Raw genomic sequence first — 11047 nt, forward strand, 5'->3', positions numbered from 1 at the left:
AAGCATTTACCCAGACTCGCCCGAACTGGAGAATCACCTAGGGCTGCTTGTTTAAAACACAAGGACCTCCTCGGAGGATTCAGTAGGTTTGATGTGGGAAGAGAGGCAGTGCCTGACATGTGGAAATGGCCACCCCCCCAAAAAAGTATCTGTTAGACGAATGAATGCCCTGCCTTCTCTGAGTCTCCGTTCATCTCTCAAATGGGGTTTCAGTTCCCCACACTGTCCCATCTCTAAGTGCTGCTGTGTGTCGAGCCTGGGTACCTGTACCAGGTTTGCTTGGGTGTGAGGAGTTGTTTACAAGATCCTAATTATAGCTATAATAACAAGAGCTAGCATTTCTTGCATGCTTATGAAGTACCAGGCGCAGCGCTGAGGGCTTTGACTGTGTTAACCTGTTGATTCTCACAACACCCCCATTAACTTGACTTTAAGGATGGAGAAACTGAGGCTCAGAGAGGATAAGTAACTTGCCCGTGATTGCACAATTAGTAAGAAGCAGGATTTGAATCCAGATGTCCCTACTCCAGTGTCCAGAGGTTAACTACTCTATCACAGTTTCTGGACTCCCCAAGCCCCTCCCCTTGGGAGCTGGGCTGCCACCGTTGAGCAAATGGTTACTGCGCCTATAGTGTTCAGGAAGGGAAGAATGGAAAATTAAGCTAATAGAGACAAGATTTAGAATCCCCTCACTATTGTTTGAGCCTGACTAAGAAATTCCAAAGCATGGAATCCCCCGGAATCCAAGTGCTACAGTTGTTGCCCATGGGGAAGGCTGCCTCTGTCTGAACCAGGGAACCCCAGGAGGCTGCCTTAGAAGTGGGCCTTGAAGCGTGGGAGGTAAGACACTCCCAGGAGAGCAAACACCACAGGCTGGATCGGCTGAGCCATGTTTGGGGACAGTCTGAGTCTCCCAAGAAATGAGCCTACAAAGGTGGACTGCAGTCTTGGTTGTCCCGCTTGGATATTTGCTCTGACTTTTGAAAAGCGATCTTCCTTTATGCTGTTTATCACACTCTGTAATAGGCATGTGTATCGCGCATCTCACCCACCCTATCAACGCTTCCATCCCCACAGATCTCCAGAGGAGATCTTGTTTGTCACTGTATCCCCAGCACCTAGGACAAGGCACGCTGGAGGGATGGATTTGAAAGCCTGAAGTCCCGAAGGTTTACCAACCACGGAACATTACGTGTGGGCAGTCGGGTCACAGAACAGAAGGCCCAGGACAGCACCCTAAGGAAGGGTGTGCCCGAGGGCCTATACAGACCTGTCTTCTGTTCAAATTTAGCCCTCTGTCCTCACACACTGCACTGGGCCTGTGACCTCACTGCTACTCCTCCCAGGTGGAGGTCTGTGAGTGTGTTGACCATAAAGGGGAGGATGGGCAGGTCTGAAAGACAAGGCACCTTGGGCTGGGTCACACTGACTCCATTGCCTTTCTTCCCAGCCCACTGGGCACTCAGCCTAGGGGCTTGGTTAAGAGCTTGGTCGAGTTTAAGTCAGACTGACCACTTTGAATTTTGGCTCTGCTACTTTGTAGCTCTGTGACCTTAACTGCATCATCGGGTTACTGCATACCTCTCCAGCATCCTCTCATGTGGATCCTGTGGCCCTGGGCCCAGCTCTCACCCTCTCTGGGCCTTAGTCACTGTGGAAGTTGGGATAGTTATCCTTGAGGCCCCCCTGGCTCTATCATTCTCTAGTTCTGTAACAATCAAGGCTAGACAGTGCTTTCCAAGTGGTAACAAAATTAACATAAAGGTGAAGCTTGGTCTTTTCCCTCTGGGGCAGCCAGAGAAATCTTCTCCAACCCAGCACTGATCACAGAGAAAAGACTGGGTCGAGGCCATAGGCATCATCCAGACATTGCATCTGGGTGACAATTTTTCAGGCATATCTGGAGATAGTTAATCTCTATTTTCACGAACCACCCTCCCAGACCCTTGGCCCTACACTGTGCCCTAGGAGGCTGGGAACTTTGGGCCGCATCACCAGGCCCCCTTGCCAACTGGATTCCACTTGGGTTTGGAGAAATGAGAAACAACAGGACACCAGAGGATGAGAGAGAAGGGAGGTTGGGCTATTTCTCCCTCTGTTGCCTCCCTTCTTTGGTGTCTTCCCCACTTCTTCCTTGATGCCATTCCTGCCAGGCAGCCCTACTTCTCACTGGGCTCCAGTAACATGATTCCTGTCCCTCCTTCAGCCCTGGTCTCTGGGTGGGTGCCTCCCCCATCCTTCAGTTTGTTCCCTTCACCTGCCCATATCTCAGTACAGCAGATCTTTCAGTAAATCTCTTCACTTGAACCTGAGAGGTGAATTGCTTCCTGCTGGCCTCCTGACTAATACAAGACCCTCCACTTGGATCTGCCTATTTGGCTCAATTAGTTCAATACATTTCCCAGAACAAAGAACCAACCGGCCTAGCCCATGAACAGCCCTCCCATGTGCCTGCTCTAGGGAAGGCATGTGTAACATGGCTTCTTTGGGGGCCCCAGAGTCTGAGTCTGACTTCCTGTCACTCCTAAAGAACTCCTGTGGGCAGAGTCTGATGAGACAGAGGCACCTGCAGCAAGTAACATTGACTGCCATGGTGAACCAAAACCACAGAACAAAACACGCCTCAAGACAGAGCATGGTTGCACCCCAGCTTCGGCAAGGTGGGTAGCAGGGCCGTGGGAAGCCAGAAACCTGCACCACTCAGGGCAGGCTTCCTGGAGGGCTGGGCAGGGCCTGGCTGGGAACCACAGGGTGCTGGAAAGGCAGGAGAAAGAGGGAGGAAAAGTTTAGTTCAGGGGACAGTTGAACAAAGGCTTGGCAGGAGGAAGTGGGCTTCCTGAGGGCAGGAGCGAGGGGCAGACACTTGGTGGGGCACACAGTGGTCCGTGGCAGACTGTCCCTTGGCCTGTCTCAGGACATAGCCTCTCGCCCTGCCCTAGCTGGGATCAGGGCTCCCACATTCCCTCACAAGGTATCCCACCCTCCCCCAGGTTGGGCTGCCTGTCCGCCCAACGGTTTCACTTCCTTTGCTAACCGCACCTGCCCAGACCACAGACATAGTAGGGCCCAGGTTTCAGTTCACATTTCTTCCATACCTCTGTAGGCTCCTAAAAAGTTTCAATTTCTCAACAGGGGTTGGGCCTGACACTGATGTAGGTAGCCTTGATTGTTTGTCACCACCTCTCCCCCAACCCCTTTCCTCCACCCTCCTAGCAGCAAGAGCAAGCCTTCCAATAGGCTATTCTGACTGTGCACTCCTCTGCTCCAGACTCTTCTATGGCTCCCCCTGCCCTACAAATTTAGCCCCACATTCTTAACATGACGTTCCAGGCCCCTCACCGCAGGACTCCTGCCAACCTACCTGACCTCATCAGCTTCACCATTTTAGACATGTTTTGTTCCCAGCACAACATATATATGCATTTTTCTGAACTCATCAAGTTTTTTTTAGCAGCTTCACACTTCTGAATATGCTATTCCCTCTGCTTTCAGCCTTTCCCCCTTGTCTCTGCCTGATAAACTCAAATTTACTTTGCAAGCCGCCCCCCCCCCCACCAAAACCCCTGCTTCCTCCTGCCATCAGGTCAAAATTAATGCTCCTGTTTTGGACAACCTTGTTCAGATCTTGATGACAGCATTAAGCTCTGGCTAACCAGACTTCTATTTAGTTATGTCTTTCTGAACTCCCTTTCCTTTCAAGTCTGGCCCAGCTGGACTGCTTTTTTGCTATGTGACCTTGGGCAAGTCACTTAACCTTCTCTGGAGCTCTCCCTGAGCCCCCAGGCTGGGTGAGGTGCTCTCTACTGAGAATTATTCAGCACCTGTATGTACGTTGATAATTGTGATTTACCCCATAATTCTGTAACTATCCCCCATCAGACTATGAGTCCTTTGCTGGCAAGGTAACAGGCCAGATTTCCTTCCAACCAAATCGTCTCTGTATTCCCAATACCCACCATTCCAGAAATACTTAGGGCACAGGCAAATTTAATCCCAATTCCATGTTTGCAAGTAGGGAAACTGAGCCCAATGAGGCACCGAGATTTGCCCAAGGACGTGAACCAGCTTTAGGGCTTTTTCCTCTGCCCTCCCCCAAGTCCAGGGACCTCCCCTGGCCTGTAGCCAAACTCTGGACCAGAGAACAGGCCTGCACGAGGCCTCACCTGTTGCTGTCCCATGGGCTTTCAAGGTAGAAGCTGCCAGATGCTCAGTTTTACTTCCTTCCTGGCTGCAGAGTGCTGTGAGCAACCGTCAGACCTCAGGCACTTCCGCTGTCCTCGCAGCCAGACTTCCTTTTCACTCCTTCCGTAGGCAGCAAGCATACCAAGGGCCACTGCCTCCATGCCAGCTCCTGGGGAGTTATTTCTCCTTAGGGCCGCAGCCCAGACAGCTTTGTGGTGGACTTCCCCCAAGGGCAGTCTCTACGCTTGGGAGTTTGTGGCAGAAAAGCCCCATTACCCCACACCCCAGAAGACTGGAGCCTGGACCCTGAGGAAACCTCCTATGACCTGTAGAGTTGGGGAGTGAAAGTCCTCACATGAAAAACTTCTGCAGAATCATAAACTCTCAGAACCCTTAATGGAAGCTGTTCGTTTTGCAGATAGGGAGACTGAGGCCCAAAAAGCGATTTTTCCCAGAGCAGAAATCCAGTGATCTACCCAGGAGCATTTATTTGACCCTGAACTAAATGATCCCAATCTGTGTTGCTTTTGAGTGCTTTTGCTGGCGTAATATCGCTTTGTTTTTCTCTCTCCCTTCTACTGGCCCATCAGGTGATTCTCTCCCAGTGCCTGCCTACAACAGCAACTTCTGGCCCCCAACAAGGCTGCCAACTAACCTTCAAACTGCTTCAACAAGATCGTCAAAGGCATAACACCAATGTGTAAAATATGAGTAAATGGGCTCAGACCAAGTGCCTGAGGAACATCTTTGGGATACCCAGGGCCCTTTTATACTTAAAGTTTCTGTGGCCTTTCCTCAAGAGACAAAAGCCCAGGGACAAAGATGGGGCTTGGAAATATATTTTCACCGCTCTTTATCAGTCCTTTTCCCCAGCTCACACTTAATCCACATGTGCTTGGAGGGTGCTTTTGGAAGGAGGACAATAGCTTGCCCCTCTGCTTCTCTCTCGTTTTGGTAACTTATATCATCCCAAACGCTAGGAAGGGCATAAAAGATCAGGCAGTTCAACCTGGAGTCCAATTCAGAAATAATTTCTCCAGCTATATTTTTTCTCCAGGACCTTTATTGGGCTCCAGGGCTTGGTGTATGAAGATCCAACAGGGTCTTGCCTTCAGGGAACTGACCTGAGACTGGAGACAGACATGTAAAGAAACCCTACAGTAGAATGTGACATGTGCCCAGGGGAGGCAGTGACCAGGGTCCTCAGAGAAGGAGATGCTTCCGAGGATCTTGAAGGATGAACTCACCAGAGAAGGAAGGGAAAGGCTCCAAGAAACTCTCTGTATTCCTACCACCAGAGCCTGCCATCAAGCAGGCCCCTCCTAGATCAGACTCCCTGGCTTCTGCACAACCTTTTGTGTTTTCCCCAGGCATTATTTACCCACTTTGTTGCTCAACCAACTTATCCTGCACTTCATCTGTGAAGATGCTAGGCTGGGCCCTGTGTACTCCTGTCCTCAAGGAGCCCCCATCAGAGAGAGACAATGACCACACAGTGTGGACAGGTGATGTTGGGGCAAGGACAGAACTGGAGAGCTAGCAAAGTCACCTGAGCTATTCTGGGAGGTCAGGGAAGACTTTCTGTGGAAAGAGATTCATGACCCAAAATCTGAGATATGGAATCTCCTTTGACCCTCCTGACATTTCTCTAAGGTAGGGTCTTATTTTCTCCTTTGTAAAGGTGATAAAATTGAGGCCCTGAAAATGTCAATGCCTTACCCAAGATCATATGGTTGGGGGGGGTGTTGTGGGGTGGGTTCACCCCTGGACCCCTGGCAGCAGGGTCACAGCGTGGCTCCACTGCAAGGGCTGGGCCTAGGAGAATGTGACCAGAGGTGGGATATTCAGAGGCATGGAGGGAGGAGCAGAAGCTGAGAGCCCGGAGCTGGGTGGAACCAGCAGGACTTACCATCTTCCCTACACTCAGTGGAGCCGAGGAGGGGCTAGGAATTCCCAAAAGGCCATCAGATCATGGCTCCAGAACAGCAGAGCTGGCTCAGTCCTTGGACACCATCTCATTCACCCCCATGAAACTGAGCATCAGCCAGAGCAATTGATGAGGACATACAGTAGCACAGTGGCTGGCCCTGGACAAGGACCCCAGCTCTGTCCCCCAACCCAAGCCTCCGTGCACAGCCCTGGCTGCCACTGCATCATTAATCCAATCTACATCTACTTATGTGTGCTCTGGATTAGACACTCTTCTAGGGACCATAGGGACCACAGGGATTCCCCGCCCTGCCCCCCCCCCCCCACTGCTGTTGGGAGCTTAAAGGAGTTTAACTGGAGTGGGGAAGTCAGATCCAGCTTACAGACTGCAGGCAGCATATGAGAAGTGGGGTGACAGCAGGCATAAACAGAGTGCTGGGAGTGAGGGGGGTGGACATTTGTGTCCGAGTGTCCTGGGCAAGTCCTTGGACCTCAGTTCTCCCATCTGTTCCAAGAAGGGGCTGCCATCAACAATGCCTGAGATCTCTCCATTCAGGCAGTCAGGCCTCTCCCTGAGCCTGCCTTCCAGGGGTGGGGAGGTAGGCTGGGTGGTGGGAGCAGAGGAAGTGGCTTGAGCTGCTTGACCCATTACCAGCAGAGAAATCACAGACTCAGCTCTCAGACATCTGGGAGGCGTTGGGCAGCCGGAGTATTTTTAGAAGGCCAGAGGCAGACATGCCCGGAATCCTGGGCGTTGCTGAGCCAAAGAAGCTGGGAGGCCAGCAGAGGGTGAACCAGAAAAGGTGGCCTCTGTGCTGGTTCTCACTTCATCAAGGTCCTTGGCCTTCCCCGTCTCTGGAGGCTAGTGCTCAGGCCTACGGTGTTCAAGCTCTGGTGTCCCTGACTTGCCATTGATCACGGATCTGCTTTCTGATGGGGGGTCAGGTGTAGACCTGTTACAGGGCCTCAGGGGAAGGATGTTTGTCTGCAGCATTTGGTCTACTTTAATTCTTTCAGCTAGCCCTTTCAGTGCTTTCTCTGGTCCAGGTGAGCTCCTGGGCCCTAAGGATATGGAAAGAAAGAAAGCAACCCTGGAGGCTCTGTGCTCAGATTCCTTGGAGGGGCGGGGGTGGGGGAGGGACAGGACACAGACAGTAATAACACCCTGAGATCACTTTGGCAGAGGACAAATGGGCCTGGGGGAGCTTGGAGGAGGCCTGTTGGTTTCCCAGGGTGGCCACGAGGACCAGATCATTATCTAGGGACAAAAATGTAAGCTGCAAGATAGGGGGCAAGCTCTGGGTTATAACTAAAGGGTGATTATCAGTCTTTTCTAGAGCCATATCTTTCCTCTTGCATTATTTCTGAAAGATGATATCTCAGAATTGGAGTAAAGGGTAGATGATCTTCTCAGCTCTGGACCTATCAACTCCCAGAAAATCTGTCCAGTTTACAGGGGCAGCTCTAACAAATGGATGCTCCTGCCCCCTCCCCCCATCCCATCCCCATCAGTCCTCCCTAGCAAGTCCACTCCACTGTATTATAGATGAAGACCCAAGGCCCAGAAAGGGGCATGTCAACTCAGGATGCCCTAGGAAGGCCTCAGGAAGGACTCTGACCTCTGTCTGGAACCTGCAGATTTCCACGTAGTCAAAGCCACGGGAAAGACACTCCCAAGCCCAGTCACAGGACAAGGGCCGAGGCGTGGGGTAAACAGAGGACAGGAGTCCAGCCCCACACTGTGTCCCGTCACAAATGACTCTGCAGCTTACAGCTGGCCTGTTCCCACCCCCTCCCCAAGACCATCTGTCCTTCTGGCTAGCAATTCCTCAAACCAGGCCCCTCGGTTTCTTGAGGGTTTCCAGCTTCAATAATGAGTGGCTACCAATATTCTACCTGAATTTTTAAATGCAGTACCTTCACTTTAATGATAATCTAAACAAATTAATGAGAATATTCAAGCTTAGTTGGAATGCAGAGCATCTAATAAAAGAAGTAGCTCTTTTTTTTTAAGATTTTATTTATTTATTTGACAGAGAGAGACACAGCGAGAGAGGGAACACAAGCGGGGGGGGAGCGGGAGAGGGAGAAGCAGGCTTTCCGTTGAGCAGGGAGCCCGATGCGGGGCTTGATCCCAGGACCCTGGGATCGTGACTGAGCCGAAGGCAGACGCTTAATGACTGAGCCACCCAGGCTCCCCAAAAGAAGTAGCTCTAAGTGTCAGTGCTGGTATCTGGGTTTATCAGCAAACTCGTGCCAAAAAATCTCCTAAAGCGACCGCGTTTAATTTCAGTGCAGTGTCTCAAGCTAACCTATCAAGTGGGAGATTCACTGCTCTACTGAAATGCTTCTTTCAAAAAATGAATAAATAAATAAATAAAATGCTTCTTTCTTTCTTTCTTTCTTTCTTTTCTTCTTTCAGATCTTATTTATTTATTCGTGAGAGACAGAAGGAGGTAGAAGGAGAAGCAGGCTCCCCAAAGAGCAGGGAGCCTAATGCAGGGCTTGATCCCAGGACCCTGGGATCACAACCTGAGCCAAAGGCAGACACTTAACCAACTGAGCCACCCAGGAACCCCTAATATGCTTATTTCTTTCCTGCAAGATCCTGGACAGAGAAAGAAGGCTTTCAGTTGGGGTCAGAAGGCCTGGGCTCTAATTTTGTCTCTGTTCCCAGCTCACCAAATAGCCTTGGACAACTCCTTACCTGGTTCTAGGTGTGGGTCTAGGTTTCTTCATTTGTAAAATGGTTAGCTTGGGTTAGACAATCCCCATGACCTCATCTGGCTCTCAGGAGACAAGATTCCAAATTGCGATGAGCTACCTTTTTATCCCCACCCATCCCCCAGCCCCTACTCCCCACCCACCACATATCATACCCAGCCCAGTACTGCAATGGGCTGCTGGGAAGAGACACAGGCCTAGAAGTGGAGCCTCCAGGAAGGTAGGTATCAGGCAAAAATAAAGAATGCCACCCAAGGGGGTTTGGAGGTCATCAGGAAGAAGACCACCAGGCCAAAGAGAGCTCTTATAACCAGTCACACTGTCAGCTAAGACACAACCTAAAAGCCTGGAGGTTCCTCCCAGGGTGCTGGGATTCCACATCCTGGGCTCCTACAAGGTCAGGGAGCTTAGCCCTCGTTTGTGTGGGGTTCTCCTCTGAGGCTCCCCAACAGGCCATATCCCACCCCACCCCACCCATCCCTCCATTGAGGGACCTGAGCTACCCTCTCCTTTACCCACCCCCTTCCCGGCTCACACCGGGGCCTCAAGGCACAGGGGCCCCCAGGCAATGCTGGACTTACTTTCTCTGACCTGACCACCTTTCTCTATCTCCTATCCCTTGGTCCTGTCCAATTCCCATAGATTGCCTAGATTTCAAATTAGGAGTCCCCCCCTTCAGGAAGCCCTCCCAGATTCCCCACCCCAAGCAGGGTCAGGCTCTTTATCCCTCACCCCATGGTCTGTATTAACCTCTGTCTGCTTCTGACCCACTGTAAATATTTTCTGTCCATCTCCCTCCAGACTCCCTGCTGCCTGTGTTTTTTTTTTTTTTTTTTAAGATTTTATTTATTTATTTGAGAGAGAGAGAATGAGAGATAGAGAGCACAAAAGGGAAGAGGGTCAGAGGGAGAAGCAGACTCGCCACTGAGCAGGGAGCCCGATGGGGGACTCAATCCCGGGACTCCAGGATCATGACCTGAGCGGAAGGCAGTCACTTAACCAACTGAGCCACCCAGGCGCCCCTCTGCTGCCTGTGTTAATTCAGACATTGTGGGGATGACATTCTCTTGGAACTAAGAGCTTTTTAATTTAACAGACCTTTCTGGAAATCAGCGCTATGCTGGGCACTGCTCAATGAGGACCTGTGCTAGAGGTTAACTCTGGCCCTCAGGCCTTTTTCATCGGAGTAGTTCTGGTGTAAACTTGCTGTGTGCCCCCCAGGGCTGGGAGCAGGGATCTATTAAACCTTTCTGCAGTGCTGGGAAAAGGTTTGAAGCTCTGTCCGTTGGTCAGGGAGTTTTAGGCCAGGTGGAGCAGCTGGAGTAGGAGGAAGTGTCTGTAGGCCCCCTGACCTGGGCCACAGGCATGCATGCCCTCTAAATCAGTGTTCACCAGAGACTTGGCAGGCTCTTGACAGTTTGAGGACTAAATAAATGAATCTGGGCACCCTGCAGTCCTGACCCATCAGTTTGTTCTGTCTTGTCATCCTTTACCTGAAGGGGTCCCCTGGGGACACAGGCTAGAGAAGTGGGCAGGAGCACTGTCAGATGGGAGGGGAGAGCTCAATAGGGTAGGGAGGCCAAGGGAGGGAGTATCGGTAGGGAAATGTTTGGGGGTAAGTGGAGCATCCCCACCAGACCTGGGTGGGAGTGGTTGCCCCTCCACCTAGCTGTGGGACCATCCTAACTTTCGTAGCTTGATCCCCATCCAGGCCCAGCTGAAGAGGCTTCAGAGCCCAGAGGTCATAGGTCATCACTTCCCAGAGAAACACTGCCAGTCTCAAGGTGGTCTGTTCTCAGCACCCCAGCCCAGGGGAAAGAGCACTGAACAGTGAGTCAGGAAAGTATATGACCTTGGACAGGTCATGCCTTCTCTGTGAGCTTCAGTTTTCCCATTTGTACAATAAAAAATGGACTCTGTAGCCCCTAGAAGCCCTCCAATTAAGACAGTGTATAGGCAGGATGAAGTGGAACTAAATTGTCCCTTTGTGCAGGGTGCTAGCTTGCTGCTCCCTTATCTCTCATCCCATCCCTTCTCCTAGCCACAGAGGAAGAAAAGACTATCTCTGCCCAAGTACAACTAATGGAACAGAGGTCACAGGCTGCTTTGACCCCTTCAAAAATCACACCCTTTGGGCAGGGAGGGCCTTTGAATTGAAGTGAGGCTACCAGATTTTTGCTCTGGGCTAAGAAGAGTGCTTGGATATGGTTTG

This window comes from Eumetopias jubatus, unplaced genomic scaffold, assembly GCF_037043125.1.
Source record: "Eumetopias jubatus isolate StellerSeaLion01/CBP00866 unplaced genomic scaffold, mEumJub1_p1.0 scaffold_13, whole genome shotgun sequence".
In the NCBI taxonomy this organism is placed as follows: domain Eukaryota; kingdom Metazoa; phylum Chordata; class Mammalia; order Carnivora; family Otariidae; genus Eumetopias; species Eumetopias jubatus.